The 20,803-nt window shown below is 38.5% G+C and overlaps 1 protein-coding gene across 1 annotated transcript in view; it reads left to right on the top strand.

Annotated features, from left to right (window-relative positions):
• Nucleotides 1-20,803, top strand: part of MAML2 (mastermind like transcriptional coactivator 2) — a 465,694-nt gene that overhangs the window by 89,257 nt on the left and 355,634 nt on the right. The gene's annotated exons all lie outside the window — the stretch shown is intronic.

Here is a 20,803-nt window from a genome sequence, read left to right as displayed (position 1 = left end):
CGAAAGAGGGGGAGGCCTTCAACAAGATGGATTGATATGGTGGCTGCAATGATGAGCTCAAGTATAGCAGGGATTGTGGGGCTGGCGCGGGATCGGGCAGTGTTTCATTCTGCTGTGCGTGGGGTCGCTATGAGTCGGAAATGACTCGACGGCACTTAACAACAACAACAACAACATATTCTTGAAGAATATTGGTTTGTAATTTTCTTTTTTTATGTCTTTATCTGGCTTTCGTATGAGTGTAATGCTACCTTTAGAGAATGAGTTGGGGAGTATTCTTTCATTTTCTGTGTTTTGGAGTTTGAATAGAATTTATGTTGGCCATAAAAATTAGTAGATAGGCTTTTCATGCCTATTTTTAAAATCATTTTTATTATTTTATTTTTGCAGTGTTCCCTCCCCTCCTCTCCTACCCTTGGTGACCAAGAAACAAAATTTCTTTCCATGTATAAGCCTTTCCTTGGCTTTTTCTAGTAATGAACTAATATAGCATTTGTTCTTCTGTGAGTGATTTATTTCACTTGGTATAATTTCCTCCATGTTCATCCACGTTATGTGGTATTTTGCAGATTCTACACTATTCTTTAGTGTTGTGTAGTATTCCATTGTGTGTATGTACCATAGTTTGGCTATCCATTCTTCTGTTGATGGGCACATAGGTTGTTTCTGTCTTTTTGTTATTGTAAATAGTGCTGCAATCAACATGGGTGTGCATATATCTGTTCTTGTCCTGGTTCTCACTTCTTTAGGGTACATACCTAGTAATGGAATGGCTGGGTCAAATGGTATTTCTAATTTCAACTTTTTAAGGAATCACCATACTGCTTTCCACAGTGCTTGTATCTTTTGATATTTGACAGTCCCACCAGTAGCGTATGAGAGTTCCAGTCTCTCCACATCCTCACCAGCATTTGCTATTTTCCGTCTTGTTGAACTTTGCTATTAGTGCTGGGGCAAGTTCATATCTCGTTGTTTTGATTTGCATCTCTCCAATGGCTACTGATTGTGAGCATTTCTTCATGTGTTTGTTGGCTGCCTGAATATCCTTTTCGGTGAGGTGTCTACCCATGTCTTCGGCCCATTTTTTAATTGGATTGTTTGTCTTTTTGTTGTTGAGGTGTTGGAGTGTTTTTAAATAAATTTTAGAGATAAGTCCCTTGTCAGATATGTCATCAACAAATATTTTTTCCCAGTCTGTAGGTTCTCTTTCATCCCTATAAGTATATGAGGAATGAAGGACCAGGAAAGTGAAACATCTTGTCTTAGGTCACACATTTCATATGGCAACTGGAGCACTTCTTACTTATTATATGCAAAGAATCTTACAGATTACCTAATTTAAACTTCATATTAATTCTGAGCAGCATTATCCCCATTTTACAGGTGAGAAAACTGAGGTTTATGTCCATAAATAGCTTACTCTAAATCACATAACTTTTAGAAAGAGTAATCTGGACTCAAACTGAGATCTACCCCTATGTCCAGTGCTTTTTTTTATTTCTTTTTTAGCATGATGGAGAAGAATTTTCAGCAAAATGAAAACAAAAATGAACAATAGAATGAGAATGAAAGCTACAAAAGAGAAAACAAACTTTCTAGAGTTACCAATCATTTGTTTAACTGTATGGCATTAAGTTACTTTCATTTGCATGAAATTATTATTTTGGGTTTGTGTAATTTTTTAAAATCAAATGGAGGAAAATGCAGAACAGAATATCAAATCTTATGGAGTTCGGGCTTCCTGGAGTCATGGAGGGTGGTTGAACCCCTGAAACTATTGCCTTGAGAAAATTTTTAAACCTTAAACTAAAAATATCTCCTGAAGTCTTCTTAAAACTAAAAAATGGTCTGCTTTGAGCCTTCAAAAAGAAACTAAACTCATTGCCATCAAGTCGGATCCAACTCACAGCAACCTCTCCTTGGGTTTCTGAGGTGGTACCACTACAGAAGTAGATTGCCCAATCTTCCTTCCAAGGAGTGGCTTGTGGGTTTGAACCACCAGCCTTCTGGTTAAGAGTCAAATGTGTTAGGCACCACGCCACCAGAACTCCCTCCCAGCCTTGAGCATTATGATCTTTTAAGGAACTTTCTATATGGGATCAAAGTGACAAGAGCAGCTTGAAAGATTAGATAGGAACCTAGAGGGCAGTGAGTTTATAACAGTGGGGAGGAAAAAAGGGTAAGAATGGTTGCATAATTCAAAGAATGTAATCAGTGTCCCTAAATTGTGCGTGTAGAAACTGTTGAATTGGTGTACGTTTTGCTATGTATATTCTCAACAATAATAACAAAATAAACTCTAGGAAAAAAATGTATATATATAGATGAAACCCAGTAAATTCTGTCCCTTTTAATCTAAGTTGAACTTTAAAAAAAATAATTTTTTTTTCAAGAGATAAATAAGCTCTTCTTTCAAAACCATTTGCAACTTTTTGGAGAGAATTAGAAAAGCCATGCGAAAGAGACAAGATTATTGCCTTGATTTATAAACAGTACAGAATTCAAATTGTTTTTCATTGTTGTCAAAAGTACTACCGTATTTTCGATGCAACTTGATACCAGTTCTGATTATGACTTTGTTCTTGTTTCTGTGGTAATGAACTTTAATATGATCAGTACTACGTAGAAATGTTTCACATTCAAACAGGCAAGGAAAAAATACCTCACTCTGTGTGCCTCATATACTTACTTAGGGGCTGAATAAATATTTACTGAATGAAAGAGTAAAGTAAAAATAATTTAAGCCATACAGTTGCATGCTAAACAGATGATAACATACCAAATCTGTATATGTAGACTTATCCATGGGACAGAGCAAACTTTAGCAAACCAGAAAGGTGTAGGATTGATTCTGTTTCATGTTAAGACGCCCAGATTGTAGCATAAAGAAGCTGTCTAAATGGAAGGCTTAAATAGCTTAATTGTGCAGCAAGTTAGAAGTTAAAGGGTCAGAGTAATGTTAAGTAAATGAAGCTGTTTTGGAGAAAACCTGTAATGCTGCATTCCTGGTCTCAAAGGCACAGTGCCATTTTTGTGTGTGTTAAATCAGTTTAAGGCCAAATACTGGTGTTTACTGACTTCCAGAGCTTCCTTATGTTTCCAGCCTTTGCAAAATAACATAGCCCAGTACATGTTATCTAAATCTGGTGGGCTTTCTTTTAAGATTTTGTTTGGAAGGTATTTAAATGTGTATGTGGGTTTTTTTTTTTTTTTTTTTTTTCTTTCACAACTCATGATCTTGCCTGCTTTTTGAAAACTATTTAGGTTCTGGCAGTTGACCATTTATATTTTAAAAGTTGCCTGAGAATATTGACCCACATAAGGTGGGTGCCTTTTCTGAAATCAGGAAAGCCTTTTGACATGCAAGAAAAGTGTATTTGAATGCGCATGTGTGGGCCAAGAGGTTTTATTTAACACATGTACCAGTCAAAATTTAAGCACTTTTGACTGTATCACATAGCATAGTACTTTGTATACTCATAGAATGGTTATACAAAAATGTGTATTCACTCATTCAACAAATGTTGATTGAGCTCCTACTATGTGCCAGGCACCGTAGCACTGCCAATCAGAAATCCCTAACATTGTGGAATTTATATTCTAGTGAGGAAAGCATAGGAAACAGACAAATGTAAAATAAATAGGAAGTTAGATGGTGTCAAGTGCTGTGGGATTAAGCAAAAACGAATCCTGAGAATATATGAGGGGACCAAAAACCAAACCAAACTCACTGCCATCGAGTCAAACCTGATTCCAGGCAATTTTAAATTGAGAGAGTCAGAGAAGGCACCATTGAGAAGGTGGCATTTGAGCAAAGAGATGAAAGAGATGTAGAAAAGTGTAAAGCAGATATCAGGAGGAAAGAGTTTTGCAGACAGGCTGAACAAAAAGTGAAAAAGTTCTGAGGCAGGAGCATGCCTGGCAGCTGCTAAGAATAAGTTGGCCAGTGTGGCTGGAGTAGTAAGCAAAAGGGAGATAAATGGGAGTTGATGTCAAAGAAATAATGGGGTTTGGGAGAGGAAGTAGGAGGGAGATTGCATAGGACCTTGTAGAGCATCATAAGGACTTTAGCTTTTGTTCTGAATGAGATGGAAAGGCATTGGCGGATTTTAAGCAGAGAAGTGACCTGATCTGACTTAAGCTTTAAATGGATTGCTTTTAGCTGTTATGTTTAGAAAAGACTGAGGGAAGCAAGGGCATAAAAAGGAGATTATGTAGCAGTCTATTAGATTAATCCAAATAAGAAATGATGTCTTGGAAGAGACTATTAGTAGCAAAGATGATGAGAGTTGTGCAGTCTACTTCCGTAGTGATACTGCCTCGGAAACCCAAGGAGGGGTTGCTATGAGTCAGATCCAACTCGATGGCAGTGAGTTTGATTCAGTTTGAATAGAGACAACATTTTTAATAGATTGATGTGGCGTATGAGAGAGAGGAGTCAATGATGACATCAAGTGTTTTCACAGGAGCAGCTAGAAGAATGGAGTTGTTTTTTCTTTACCAAGAAGGAGAAAACTGGAAAATGGAGTTTTTGGGAAAAGATCAGGAGGTTAGTTTTGGACGTGTTAAGTCTTGGACATTAAGAGGAGGTGCCATTTGATATATGTGTTTGAGATTAAGGGGAAATGTCTGGGTTAGAGATAGAGATGTATGAGTCATTGGTGACTAGAATCATAGGCAATATTTAAAGCCATGAGGCTCAATGAGAGAACTGTGAGACCCTGTGCTCCCAACATTTAGAGGTCAAGGAGATAGACAGGAGCCCCCCAAGGAAACTGGAAGAATGGCAACTGAGGGAGAAGGGCAAACTAGAAGCCAGGGAAATAAAATATTTCAAGAAAACAAAACCAAACCAAAAAAGCAAAATGGATTTTTGATGGGGGAGATTTTTAACCTTGGTCCCTTCGGTAACAGCCGTGGTACTGCCTTCTCAGGAGTGTGTCATACAAACAGCCATTTAGGCTGAAGTGTGCATATACAATGATGACTCATGTGATTGGCTGCCAGAGAAATCTTGCCATATTCACAGGGTCACAGATAACTTATTTTGGAAAAGGCCAGAAAGAACATCTAGTTTAGTCCCTCACGTGGTGCAAAATTCCTACCACAAAGTTATCCAATCATTTTTCTTAATCATCTTCAATGACAGTTTTAAATTTCTGAAAACAGTCTGTGTGTCTTTGAACTGTTAGCTCCAATAAAAAGCCATTGCCATAGTATGTGAATAAAGTGTATCATGATGCCAACATTGTACTGGTTCATAAGTTGCTGAATAGATTTCTCAGTTTTTAGGGTTTTATCCCAATCCAAATATGCATTCATTCAAGCAATTCAGCATTTGCTTAATATCTGTAACTCCTTTTTCTCCAAAGTCTGTTTTTTTATTTCTTTTTAATTTTTGTAAATGTTTATTACTTGGAAGTTGTGCAGGCAAAAAATATATTTTTTTATTTTTAAGATGCATGCTTAATGATGCTCTGGTAGATGGGCAAACAAAATTAAATAAAGGTACCCAGATACCAACAAAGCATCAATTTTCTAACAAATCCTAGAAAGCAAAGGTGATATTGTACTGATTCTGGATATATATGCCTGTCAGTAAGTGTCATAATTATCCAGGGCTGCTATAACAGAAATACCACAAATGGGTGGCTTTAACAACAGAAATTTACTTTCTCCCAGGAGACTAGAAATCCCAATTCAGGGTGTTAGCTATAGGAGAATGCCTTCTTTCTCTGTCGGCTCTGGAAGAAGGTCCCTGCCTCTTTTGAGCTTCTGATCCTGAGCAGTCTTCAGGTGGCTTGGCATCTGTCTTCTCCCATCTCTGCTTCCTTATTTAATCTCTTTTATATCCCAAAGGAGATTGACTCAAGACATACCCTACACCACTGAATCCTGCCCCATTAACACAAAAAAGACAGCCTATTCCCACCACAGGCATAGAGGTTAGGATTTAGGACACATATGTATTTGGAGAGGAGCTCTGGTGGCATAGTGGCTAAAGCACTTGATTGCTAACCAGAAGGCTGGCGGTTCAAACCCACCAGCAACTCCTCGGAAGGAAGGTTGGGCAATCCTACTTCCGTAGTGATACTGCCTCGGAAACCCAAGGAGGGGTCGCTATGAGTCGGGGCCGACTTGACGGCACATAACAACAACAACAACATGTATTTGGAGGGGGCATAATTCAATCCATAGTAGTATGAGAAGGCCATTTCCATGTTTCCAGAGGCATGGAGAAATCACATTTCAAATGGTTTCAACAGGTGCCATATGTTGAATGCCTCTTGCGCTAGGAGAAACTAAGTTGTTCCAAACAGCACATAAAAATAGCACACGGGCTGAGAGCAAAAGCACAGTCAGATCCCAAGTGATATAAAAAGCCCCCCAGGTTCAACTTCCCCCAGAGAGTGGGGTTACCTCCCACTATGCTTGAGGAAGAACCCTTCCATAATTAGACTCAACTCATGGTCCCAGCCTGAGTATGACTAGCTGAAACCAGCCACAGGAGGAATTGAGCCACTGCAGAGAGGGCAGAACAGGTAGCACTTACCTTCTCTTGCTGCCTGCCAATAGTTTCCCCTACCCAGTTTCTATTCCTACCTCTGGGCAGCACTGGCCAGTTAATAACACACCTGGAAAGTGAAGCACACATCAGCACCATGTATGGTAAGCAGTAGGTAATTACATTTTACTTGTTTAATTAAGTTTCACTTTCCGGTTGCCTTGGGGAACTGTAGGAAAGGGGTTTTGTTTTGTTTTGTTTTTCCCTGGTGTCTTTTTTCCCCCTCTAGCTAGAAACTAAGCAATTCCACATTGTGTTGAAGTGGATATGCAGTGTTTGTGTTGGCTGAATTAAGCATCTGTAATCATATATTTCCTCTCCTTTGTCTATTTGTGTCACAGTCTTAAATATGTGGAACAGAAATTTCACTTAATGGAGACACGATTTTTCTATTGTTTTACTGCATATATAAACCAGCTCATCTCCATTAGAATGTTTTCTGTAGTTTAGTCATCAGCTCAGAACTGACACTAGCATTGTTTTTTCCCATCTACATTAAATACCATGTACTTTCCATGGAAGTCCAAGTCCTGATAAACTTGTTACATCTGCAGGGGTATTTTCTGCACTTTTCTCTAGGTTTAGCACATACACATTAGCGATGTTATATGCTTCCTTGGAATACCGTATGCGTGTTCTTTCATGCTCTTAAAATTATCTGTGAGCCTACTATGCAAAAGATAATGTGATCCACTCCATGGGAAACTTAATTTTCAAGAATGTATTGGTTCAGTAAGTCCCAAATATTTCTTAATTTATATATGTTGAGTGTTAATTTCATCATTGAGGCAGCTCATGTGTGATATTCACTGAGGCATGTCCCTGAGAACATAACTAACCACATAAGAGTGAAAGCCTGCCATACCACAAGAAACCTAGAATAAATGTATCCTGCCACTAAGCATCTTGGTATTAATATGCCAAATAGTATTTCACTTCTATGCTCCTGGTCAAGACAGCCTTTGAAACAACCTATGGGCTTTTTGAGATAAAATGATGGAGGAGGGAAAGAATCATCACCTGCTGAGTCATCTCTCTCACCAGTGGTTGTGTTTCATGTGTCTTCTCGTTTGAATAGGGCTTCCTCGGTGTGGCCTTAGTACTGTGCAGCTACAACATAAGCCGTGTTTTAGTTATTCACTTAACAGACTGCACCACTGGCAGAAGTAATTAAAGGGAAAAATATCTCTGTTGTTTTTCCATCACATTTTCTGCCCTTGACAACTCTCCCCTCCTTTTCCCAAGCACTGATGCTTGGGAAGGGCTGACATTTTTATGCTCATTTTCATGGGCTAAAATGATTTGCATTGAATGTGGTTGATCTGGCACCTGCTTGTCCTCCTCTGTAGCTTGCCCTCCTCTGTAGCTTGTCCCCCTCTGCTAACTGTCTTTTTCAAGTTTCTATTGAAAGTGAGCTGACACCATGTGTTTTGTGCACTAAAGGGTAAATAATATGGTTTATTTATATACAAATTTGAAATACTTTGATTTCTTTTAATGCTATAGTCTCTGTATTGTTAACTCCTGGCCATCTGCTAACTTTTTGAAAGCCAGAGAATCTCACTTTTCGAAACTCCTCCACCAGCAGAATGCAGTACAATTTATGGCTGAAGAAAGAGGTATTTGGGGTATTAAATATGGCCTTGCAAAATCAAATTAATACCCTATCCAGAGCATATCTTGTTCCAGAAACAAAATATGTGTGTGGTAGCTAGTTTAGAGTATAAGAAACAATGATTTGTATTGCTTTCAACCTTTTTATTTCAGGAGTGTCCTCAGAAGTGTTTTGATGTTTTGACTCTTAGTTTATTACAATGGCTACTACAATTTATAATGCTTACTTTGCACACTCTTTCTTTAATTGGCTAACGAGATGTACCTTGATAACGCCAGTAAGGTAGAGTAAGTGAAGAGAGATTCTAAGGTGGGTAAAATAAAGCTGAGGGAAATGAAAATGTTTTGCCCAGTATGACTAAGAGGGTCAGGAATAAAACTTGCCTTCTAATAGAATACATTTTTTGCGTGGGTGGCACAAAAGAATGGGATATGTTAACAATCAGAAAGTACTCAAGTTCAGCCATAAAGCATATTTGTACACACTGTTGCATATTGTGTTCTAATGACTTATTTTTGCCTCAGTCTGTTCCAATGCACATTCCTGCTAGAGGTAGGTATTTGTTTGGACACATTTTTTTTTTCCCCCAGAAGCATTGTAAGAGTCAGAGTTTCCAGATAGTGAACTGAGTAGGGGTCTGGGTCATGTAAAAAAGGGAACTGATGGGCTCCACACCTTGTAACTAATTCGGCAATAGCTGAAAACATCTTAGTTTGTAAGGGAAATTTACAAAAACTATGGACCTGTGAACTCTGCACTAAACTAATCAGCTTACCAGGGGAAGGGTGGTTGCTGAGGTAGGTGTGGGAGCATGTAGGACAATAGACAGAGCAGGAGACACTCAGGCATCTTTGGCCAGAACTCTGGGTATAGGATCTGATCTAGCCCTTATTTGAATTATAATTGTAGCCAACTTTCATTTCAGAGGGATTTTACATACTTTACCACAATTTTCCCTCTCAAAAGCTCTAAAACAGAGGTATTTTTTTTCCTAATATATATTAATGTTATAAATCTTTTATGAGGGTACCAATTTAGACTCAGAGAGATTGTGCCATGCCATGCTAGAGGTTGTTGTTGTTAGGTTACACATCTAATAAATAAGGATCATACAGGACATAGAGTCAGGTTTCCATACTCCAGATTGAGTGCTCTTTTCACGAAACCAACCACTCTACGCAAAAGAGTCATTACGTACACACTGTTCTCTCAACACACCTGCAGAGCCAATGTAAAGACTGAAAAGGAATTTCCAGTGTGTTTAGGGGGTATATAGAATGTCAGGACCTCATTCTACCTTTTCCTTTCTTTGAGAACTATCTTAGTGCTCCCTTTGCATGAATGTATGCCATCAGTGTGGGATTACTTACCTCTTGGGTCCTCCTCCTTCACAGTGGACACCAGATTTCCTTTTAAGGTGCTATTTGTGAGTCATTAATAGTATGATTTTTTTTTTTCCAAGACACAAACATTTTTTGATTGAGAAACATTCTAGAAATGCTTAACATATTACTGTGATGAAATAACGATGACTAGTATTATTGTTAAATTGTTGGGATTACAATGGCTTTAACCTTTCTTGATTAAGTTTTTTTGTTTCTATTTGCTTTGCCTTCTCTGGAATATACTAATGGCCTTTTTGGTTTGAAATATCAGCAAGCAATGTTGACCTCTCCTAGAAACCTAGTTCTTACTTTTAGCAGCCGTAGGGAGTATATTTAAAACATACCTGAAGTAGACATAGCATTTGGAGAAATTTTTTACTGATTTGTAATAAAAGAAAAGCTGAATGAATCACAATTGATTAAAGAAGTGATGAGATACCAAATTATCTCTTTTTTTAAATTTTTTTAAATTGTGATTTGAGTGAAAATTTACTGAGCAAATACACTTTCCATATAGCAGTTCACATACATTTTGTCTTATGACGTTGACTACAATTTACCACAATGCAACAGCTCCCCTCCCACTTCCTCCCGATAATTACCTCTTTCCTGTGTCTATCCCTTCATGCACTCCTGCCTCCTGAGCTGTCTCCCCTGTGCACAAACAGCCCTTCTTTCTCTCATGATTGTTCTCTCCAAGGAGTGTATCTACCTGAGGGAAATGTTCAACTCATATGCCTGTCTTTTATTTGACTGGAAGCCACAGGTGTGGGTTCAATTCCAGACCTGAAGGGCAGCTAGGGGCCATAGTCTCAGTGGTTCCACCAGGCTCTATTGGACCAGCAAACCTGCTCCCCCCCCTTTCTTTTTTCTAAATGATTTTGAGTTTTGTTCCACATTGTTCTCCCTCTCTATTCAGGATCTCCTACATAGAGCACCCTCAAGTGGTTGACAGTGGTAGCCGGGTATCATCTAGTTCTTCTGGTCTCAAAGTCTTATGGGCTGCAGATCACATGGTATATCAGTCATGAGGACTAATTGTTTCCATGGATCATTGGTTTTCCTCCTTCTTCTTTGCTCTGGAAGAGGAGAGACCTATTGTTCTATCTAGATGGCTGCTTGCAAGCTTTTAAGATCCTAGTTGCTACTTGCCAAAGTAGGAGGTGGAACAATGTTTTGTGTAGTATGTTATGCCAGTTGAGTTTGATGTCCCCTGTGACTATGGTCCCAAGCCCACAGGTTCAACTACTCGGTGCCTCTGGGTAGCTGGCTGTGACCAAGCAGTGACCACAACCTTGCCCCTTGTCAGCTCTACTATACACCTGGGAATTCAGATCATACAAATAAACTTACAGGACCATTGTCTGCCAACCCTGTACATGATCTTGGATACACTCCCTGCTTCATAGACATACCTAATAGTTCAGCTTGTCCACCCATCTATCCATCTGTATACCCATGTTTGCCTTCACTGACAACGCAGTACTGTATGTGCAAAAGGGTTCATCTTTGTTGTCTGTATCTCCCATGTACCTCTCTATGTTTTCCTCTTCCTCAATGCTGATACCCAATCCTTTTGAGAAATAAATCATTTATCTAGATATTACGACTATGATATATTCAGTCCAATTCAATATGTAAACTAGGTAGAACTTCCTGAACTTTTTTTCCTTTCTTTACCCCTGAGGAAACAGTTTACTACTTGAGAACGGTGTAGTGATTACTAACGAGCCTAGCCAAATAGACATCAATAACCATGTAGAAATGAAGCATAGTTAACAAGAATCCTTTGGTTAATTAATGATTGATAGGGTTGAACAAAAGCTAGAAAGTACAGGAAGGTGAGATTATGGTAAACTATGAAAAGATAGCACCTGTAGCCAGTTGATCTCAAATGTGCCATTTCTTAGGTGGGTAAGTGGAACAGAAGGAGCCCTGGTGGTGCAGTCGTTAGGCATTTGGCTACTAACCAAAAGGTCAGGGGTATGAACCCACCAGCCACTCTGTGAGTGAAGGATGTGGTAATCCGATTCAGTAAAGATTGTTGTTGTTGTTATGTGCCATCGAGTTGGCCCTGACTCATAGCGACACCCCTCCTTGGGTTTCTAAGGCAGTATCACTACGGAAGTAGATTGCCCAGTCTTCCTTCTGAGGAGTGGCTGGTGGGTTTGAACCGCCAGCCTTCTGGTTTGCAGTCAAGTGCTTTAGGCACTATGCTACCAGAGCTCCTTCAGTAAAGATTACAGCCTTGGAAATCTTCTGAGGCAGGTCTACTCTGTTCTATAGGGTCGCTATGTTGGAATTGACTCAACGGCACTGGGTTTGGATATGGATTTGGATATCGAAACCAAAACCAAGAACCAATTCACTGCCATTGAGTTGGATCCAACTCATAGTGACCCCTCCTTGGGTTTCCGAGGCGGTATCACTATGGAAGTAGATCACCCTATATTCCTTCCTAACGCAGCAGTAAACAAGGATTTCTAAAAATTAATTGAAAATAAAAATAGCAACATACGGTGAAGAGAAAACAAGAGCAAGCCAAATAAGCAAAGATAAAAATCTTAGGGCTATTTTTTTTTTTTCAATTTATAAAACTTGTTATGGAGTTGATTCCAAACTCATGGCAACCCCACATCCATTGGAGTAGAACTGTGTTGTATAGGGTTTTTAATGGCTGATCTTTCCAAAGTAGATTGGCAGGCCTTTCTTCTAAGGGGCCTCTGGGTAGATTCAAGCCTCCAGAACCTCCAACCTTTCAATTAGCTGCTGAGTTGTTAACTGTACCACCTAACAACTTTTTAATTTAAGTAGTAGATAATAATGTTAGTAAGTGTTAGATTGAGGTCTAAGAACATTAAAAATTACCTTAAATCAGCACTTTTAGAGAAGTAAAGAAATGAATTTATAACTGAACTCTATTTTTTATCACATCACCCTATATATATAACTTTTTCAATCTACTTAAGCCTCAATTTCATACTTTCAGTGAAATCTATCTCTTGCATCAATGGTCCTCAAACTTTAGAACATACTAGAATGTCCCAGGATGCTTCTGAGAAAATACAGATTCATGGGTCTCATCCCCACATATTCTGGTTGTGTAGATCTTGGATAAGCCCCAGGAAGATGCAGGGACTTCAAACTACTTTTCGAAAACCTAAACATAGAAAATAAAGAACCAAGAAGGAAATGACTATTTGAATTAGGTGGTACCAGTGATTGCTATGAACACTGACTGTATGAAATATAAATTTTAAAATCTGAATTTTTGTTCATGGTGATATATTGGAAATACAGCATAAGGCAAGTTAATTGGTGTCTTAGTCTGAGTTTGTTAGAGGCGCAAAACAAGTGAGATAGATATATATATATATATATGTGTGTGTGTGTGTGTATATATATATATATATATATATATATATATATATTAAACACATACACACACACACACACAGATTTACTTTTAGAAAGTGGCTCACACAATTGTAGGGCCTGGAAAATCCAAAATCTTCAGGTCAAGGAAGAATTCTGCAGGCTTATGTTCCAAGAACCAGAGGTCAGGTGATAAGAAGAGTGTAGGGTCAAGAAAGTGATAGCTCTGCCTGAACATCCATGTATATACTGGGGACAGGCAGTACACAGGAAATCTACCGTTTGTCTGATTGGCTGATCACACCAGGTCACATTATGAAAAGTGATTATATTACATTTCATTATAGAAGAACACCCAGTCCAATATCTACCAAACCATTGAGAATCATAGCCTAGCCAAATTGACATATAACATTAACCATCACAGTGGGGGAAAAAGAGAATTATAAAATTGTCTGTGGTTAGATAACTTGGCTGCTTTTAAATAAACATTTATTTAGAATAAATTATTCCTATAATGATATGAGGCTCAGGGAGTAATTTGTCTAATGTCATGTAGCTAGTTAGTGACCAAGGAAGATACTTCACTCTTTTCATTCATAATGTTGCATTTCTTTCAAAAGCCTCTGAAAATGATCCGGTATTGTAAAAAGGGCCCAAGGTAAGCCCAGTGCCCCATTAGTTGATACCTTTGCCTTATCCAGGAGAAGACAGTTAGTGACTTGTATAAACATGAACACATATATCGCTAATGAAAGCAATCCTGTGGTTATGGCTACAGGCTATGCAGCTTAATTTTCATTGAAATCAATCTCATGAACCAGTGGATGAGGTAATGATGCCAAGTTCATAAAATTTGAAATAAATTGTGAACTCCAGGATATGCTAGTTTGATTTTACCTTCAGAAGGGTTTTCAGTTTCACTTAGGTGTATTGAACTGTCCTACTGCCCTCTCTCTAAAAAGCTTTCTAAGAAATAGGTAGTTTCTTATTTGATCTATGTGCCTTGCTAAATCAATTAGGATTTTTTTTCCGGCAGCAAATTACAGAAAACCAAACAAAAGTGTTTGAAACTAATAGAGATTGCTTTTCTCACAGTACAATATTTCTAGATATAGATTGGTATTAGTGACTTGATATCAAGGCTTTGTGAGTCTCCTGTCCCTTCTCTCACAAGTTCAAGCTCCAGATTTTACATTTGCGTTCAAATCAAGAAGGAGGGAAAAGGGGTGGCGGCAGCACAGATGTGGATTTACTGAAAAATGTTCCCAAAAGCACACTGTTCCCCTGCTGATGCCCACCTCTTTGGCCAGAACTGTGCCACACCACCACTCCCGGAACGAGGGAAGCTGGGAAGAGAAATGTTTAGCTTAATCTCAGTAAAGAAAATGGGCAAAGGAGAAGAGGCTTGAGAATGGGTGTGGTGTGATAGCGAATGTCTGTCACTCTCAGTTTGAGGAACAGCTCCTCTTCTGCTGGGTCTCCTGGGACAACTCCAGTTCCAGATATTTTCTCTTCTATCTTCTTCCTTTCTACCACCATCCTTCTAGCTCTGCCACTTTGCCCTCTTCCTTCACCCCACACAACATATATTCCCATAAACAAACCCATTGCCATCAAGGTGATTGCAACTCATAGTGACCCTGTAGGACAGAGTGGAACTTTTCCTTGGTTTCCAAGGCTGCAATCTTTATGGAAGCAGATCACCACACCCTTCTTTTGCGGAGCTACTTGTGGGTTCGAACTACCAACCTTTTGGTTACCAGTTGAGCACTTAACCACCATGCCACCAGGGTTCCTTTGCACTCCTGTACTCCCAGACATATTCACAGTTAAAGCCTGTGTTTCGAGAAAAGTCCTAGAAATGAATGGCCTTTAGGAATGTGCGCAGATCTCATAGGGCTAGAGAATATTTTGTCAAATAAACTTTCTCTGTGGATGTTTAGCAACCCTTCCTCCTGCTTCTTTGAAAAAATAATTATTGAATCAGAGCATTATATACTGATTTTTTAACAAACAACAAACAACAGAAGTCAGTATCTTGAAAAGCAAATCCTAAACCTTCTCTTCAGATAACCTCCATATTGCTCTATAAAAAGATTAAAGACACCCTTCTGCTGGACTCAGGCCTTGTCATTCATGTCAAGATTGTTCAGAAAAAAGAGGTGCTGACACGATGCCTGAGAGGAGTCAAGGTTTTCCAAGCAGGAAAGTGGCTTGCTGACAATACGCTGCTAACTTGTCAGGTAAGCAGGTGGTAACCTTAGGCTTTGGAGATTGGCTTTCTCTGACTTCTGACTTCTGTGTGTGTGTCCAGGGAATGTTATGAGTCCTGGTTTAGCCTGTCCAGTCTAATTGAGTTTAAAGGAGTCTCTGAATTGTTACATAGAATGTATTTTACAAACAATTGTCTTCAGCATGCCACAGAAGAAAAGCAAGTCCGTTCATAAGTGGAAATTCTAGACAAACAGCTGAAGCTAAAGACACCTCTGAGTGTAAATGGTTCCAGATGGAGACACGTTTCTTACTTCACTCCTGGACAGTTTTCATTTTAAAGGGCTATCGAGATGGAAGTATTGGAGCAAAGTGCATTAGGATCATTTGCCCTGGCTTCCCTTCTAAGTAAAGGCTGTCGTACAGTTGTAAGAGAAAAATACTATCTAAAAAGTAAATCTTAATCTATTCCCTGTAGCCTATCAACACATGCTTTTCAGAAGAAAAAGAAGAAATATCTGAAGGAAACAGGACCGAGTTGGTAGAACATCTAGAAGGGGACTGGTCTTCTCTTAGAAAATTAAAAAGACATGCAGTAACTGTTGGGAAGTATCTGTGGTTGTCAAGTAGAGTAACATAAAGGAGTAACTTCAAGATACAAGTTTTAAACACCACTCTACAATTATTTCTGCTATAAGGTTGTTAGGCTTGTTTTCAGCTTTTGAAAGAGTTCTGAAGGGAGTTACAAATAGTTTTAAAAAAATCCTTGGGCCTACAAAAATGCCATTTGGCCTGTAAAATATTCTTTGCTCCCACTCAGCAAGTCTTCCTCCTGTTTCCTACCAGGCATCCTCCTTTCCTTCTATAGCCTCCTGTACAAAAGCCTAGAATACCAACATCTGCCTGAAGCAAAAAAAAAAAAACAAAAACACATGCATTTTAACCAAATAAATAAAGAACAAGGAACAAAAGTCTGAGAATACCATGCTGCTCTTATTCTTAGTGGCTGACTCCTGTTAGGCCTCTCTTTATTGTCATTTCTCTTAGGCCCTGGGCAGGTAGGTCTCTCTGCTCCTGGGTAATTTAGAGTCTGCTGGTAGTAGCTGGAAGAAGCATGGAGAATCTTTTAAAAACTTAACATCTAAGCTCATGGAGGTAGACTACTGAATTCTTGGGCTTAGATGTTTACTCAGTAAACCATCCCCATCAGTGGTGGGGACTAGGCCATTGCCCAGCAATGTGGATGGAGTGAGAGTGAATGTGATTTTCCTCCTTTGCAGAAGGCCTGTGCAAGCCAGAGCAAATGAGGGGCCTGATGCTCACCTCATAGCTCCTCTGTGGCAGAGCAATGGCTAACAACAGGATGTGGGTTTTAAACATGTGTAAGTGTCTTCAAGCTGCATCTTTCAGTTTCATTCTTTTGTAAGGCATTAACAAATGTAATGCATATATTTTAAATAGATTCTTTAATTGCTATTAATATGCTTTTTGTTATAGCTTATACTATGCCAGGAATAGGTTCCATTCACATTTCTATGAGCCTCTTGGGTAATTTAGTATCAACATTGTTTAATTGGTACAATATCCACATGAAAGCTTTAAATATTTACAAAGGAGGCTGGTTATAGTACACAAAAAAGAAGCTTCACTTTTGTAAATGTGAAAATAGATTATACTCATCATCCATTAGGGTTGTTCCTGAGGTAGTTCTACTGCTGTACTTTGGACCGAGTCAATCATTTTAATGGACAGGACCAAAAAATGTCAAAAGCCAGAGACATGTTCCTATAAAACTTAGTTCTAAGTTAAGTTCTTTAGAAGAAGTTGCACTTTTTTGTTATTCTTATATGTTGGGTTCTAAAAATATTTTGAGAGTGTTTTTTCTACATTGATCTATTCTCTTTTTAAAGTATATACGTATAATTTTTCCCTCATTTATCTTTCTCATTCTCTCTGCTCATGGATTTGTTCTATTTATGTCTTCCTCAAACAAAAAGGATTCATATTAAAAAACCAAGTCCATTTGTGTCTTTAGGTGTTAACAGAATAGACTGAAATACAAATATTTTGATGTTTATGTAAGTTACCAGACAGTTCTAACAACTCTGTGACCCTAAACAAGCTACTAAATATCTCTGTTCTTCATATTTTTGTTTTATTTTTAATCTAAAAAATGGAGACAATAATAGTGTCTATCTTAGAAGTTTGTGATGAGGCATAAATGACATACATTTAAAGCAATGCCTAATAATGTCAGTGAGTAAATGTTATTCTCTGTTATTATTATGGTATTTGAACAGGCCATAAAATTAGGATCAAGGCCTCCCTGGGTGGTGCAAACAGTTAATGTTCCTGGCTGCTAACGGAAAGCTTGGAGTTCTTGAGGAAAGCTTGGAGTTCTTGAGGTTGAGTCCATCCAGATGCATCTCGGAAGAAAGTTCCAGCAACCTACTTCCAAAAAATTAGCCACTGGAAACCCTGTACAGAGCACAGTATTACCCTGACACACATCGGGTCAACATAAGTTAGAATCAACAAACCTGCATATACTTTAATGAAAGAGACTGGAGGCATTGGAGACTAGGGAAAACGAAAAGAAAATGGAGTTTTCATTCTTTGTTGTTATATTTTCTGTAGTTATTCTAAACCTTACCTTCAGTCCTTATGCTCTCTTCATGGACCTCTTTGTTTCCTTTTCCCAATCCATTCTTTTCCTTTCTGTTACTGGTTTTCCCCTCAACCCTAGTATAGCACAATGAAGAGAGAATTCAGGGCCTGGCCAGGATGAGTGAGCAGGGAAATATTACAGGTTTTTGTTTTTTCATTTGTCCTTGCCTTTGAAAGACAAACATGATAAAAAGGAAGTTGTCATTTAAATTTACATTGTCTTAAAAAAAACAAAGCCTCTTTTCTAGTTTTTCTCCATAATTAAAATGTTGGATAGTGACCTCTATAATTATGCTCACTGAACAAGTACCTTGAAAAGGAAGTAATTAAGAGTCTTATATCAAAGATTCTATTTGACATATATTTACTCAATGCCTTTTGTTTATTCAATTATACTAATTTTGTTTGTTCATTTACACTAACAAGATATAGTGAGTTCATATTCGTGCCAGCACTGTACTAAGTGTTGAAAAGCCAAAGTTAATAAGTCACAAGTTTCCTGCTCTAAAGAATTTACAGTCTAATGTAGGAGAAAGGAGTATAAAAAGGTCAATTGCAGGGTGACAAGAGAGTGTTCTAATAGCACAAACCACTGTGATTTTTTTTTTTGTTTAAATAATGCAAAAGAGTTAGCTCTTGCTTTATGGAATAGATGGGCTATAGGAAATCTGGCAATAAAACAATATTTATATCAATTGAAATGTTTTCCTACAACTCAACTATATTTGGAAATGTTTCCCCACAGGAAAGCCTCCCAAAATGCTAAACGCGAAACTTGGGATCACAGAAAACATGGTATTGTGCCTATATTTGGCCTGCTAGCAATGGTATTTTTACAAGGTAATCCTTGCTTTGATTTGTAGTCCCCATCTTACCACTCTCTGCTTTCTTCTTGTAGTACATGTCTAATTCTGGGATTGCCATTATCCTGGGACCGGAACTATTCTTTTCTTTCTTATGGAGGTCTTCTCTATCTTCACACTCAGCTTTTGAAGCTCAGTTCCCCTTCCTTCCTTTCTGCTGAGATATTTATGGCATCTAATAGAATCAAACAAGATGTATTCCAGACTGATAGGCTTCTGTGGTTTCAGATGTGTCGTAAAATGAGTGACTTCCTGACTTCATTCCCCTAGATCAAGAATTAATTTAGGATGAGGACTTCCTATACTCATTTATTTGTTTAGCAAATATTTATTGACTGCCTACCATGTGCATCTAGAGACATAGTTCCTATATTCATGAATTTACCACCTAGCACTAAATGCTAATTTGCTTGTAATTGTGTCATCAAATAGGTTCCAACTCATAGTGACCCTATAAGACAGAGTAGAACTGCCTCATAGAGTTTCCAAGGCTGTAATCTTTATGGAAGCACATCTTTCTCCCAAGGAGTGGCTAGTAGATTCGAACCTCTGACTTTTTGGTTAGCAGCCAAATGCTTTAACCACAGTGCCAGAGGACAAATACAGGTTCCCATGAATACACTCATAAAGGGAATGGACTTTGTCTGGAATATATGAAAAGATCCCAAAAGGCTTCTCTGAGAAAGTAATACTTAAGCTGAGATCTGAAGGATAAGTAGGGGACTCTAGGCAGGAGGAAGAGCAAAGGCTTTGGGACAGGAAGCAGCATGGTGGTCTGAGGAACTTCAGATCAGTGTAGCCATAGTAAAGAAGGCAAAAAGGAGAAGGAAATGGGTTCAATTTAATGCAGATCAGAATTATGCCATAAGCTCTGGAATCAGATTTCCAGAGTTGGAGTCCGGGCTCCCAGCTATATCAATTAGGAATGTTTTTGGCTTCAAATAACAGAAAGCTTACCTTATTGAAGCTGATATATAAGGATTTATTTTCTCTACAAAACAAAATACCTGAAAATAAACAGTGCAGAGTGGATGTAGGGCTCAGTGAGCTCACCACAGATCCATGCTCTTGCCATCTTCTCTGCATTCTTAGCCTATTGTTTTGTCACCTCTTAGTCTGGAAATGGCCCCATTCGAGGCAAGAGGAAGGGGAAAGTGTGATACCAGACTGTTTTATCTGGGAAGTTAACTTAAAAATTATCAGAAATCCTCTGGCAGACTTGTGCCTGTGTGTCATTGGCCTGAACACAATCCAAATAGTAAGAAAGCGGAGCAAGTTGAGAATGCAGATTTTCCCACTCTATTTGATGGAGGTGGAGCTCTGGTGGTGTAATGACTAAGACATTTGACTGCTAACCAGAAGGCTGGAGGTTCAAACCCACCAACCACTCCACAGAAGGCAGACTGGGCAAACTACTTCTGTAAAGATTTACCACCTCGAAATCTAAAGAGGGTTACCATGAGTCAAAATCAGCTCTATGGCAGTGAAGTTTTCTTTTTTCTTTTTTTTTTTTTTTTTTGGTGTTTGATGGAGGCAGACATTGATGGGGCATTGGGGATGTGTATTGATTTCTTGTGATACAACCACTTTCTAGCTTCCTGATCTTAGGCAAGTAACTTCTCCAGTTTCTCAACTGAAAAATGGGTGTAATGAGTCTCCACCTCAAAGCCTTGTTATGAGGCTAAATGAAATAATTTCTGTGTCTTGTACATAACAAACATTTGATTAGTGTGAGCTTGATATTTGACACACATGCAGTGGTCAGATATGAAGAGTTTTGAAGGTCATGCTGATAATTTTGTGATTATCCTTAGCACACACTGAATACTTTTAACAGAAAGGTGGCTGATCACATTTGTCTTTTTAAAAGAGCCCTCAGTTTATCCTCCAATGGGTCTATCCCTATCAACTGCTCATATGCAAGTTCAACTAGAAGTTAAAGACAATTAAAACAAGTCCAAGAGAGCCAAAATATGATCTTGAATATATCCCTCCTGAAGTTAGAGATCATCTAAAGAATAGATTTGATGCATTGAACACCAACGACCGAAAACCAGAAGAATTGTGGGAGGATATCAAGAACATTATCCACGAAGAAAGCAAGAGATTACTAAAAAGA

Source organism: Orycteropus afer, unplaced genomic scaffold (assembly GCF_000298275.1).
Source record: "Orycteropus afer afer isolate SDZICR_OR568_19922 unplaced genomic scaffold, OryAfe1.0 scaffold00047, whole genome shotgun sequence".
Lineage (NCBI taxonomy): Eukaryota > Metazoa > Chordata > Mammalia > Tubulidentata > Orycteropodidae > Orycteropus > Orycteropus afer.
Note: the sequence above shows the minus strand (reverse complement) of the source record. Positions and strands in the feature narration are given on the sequence as shown.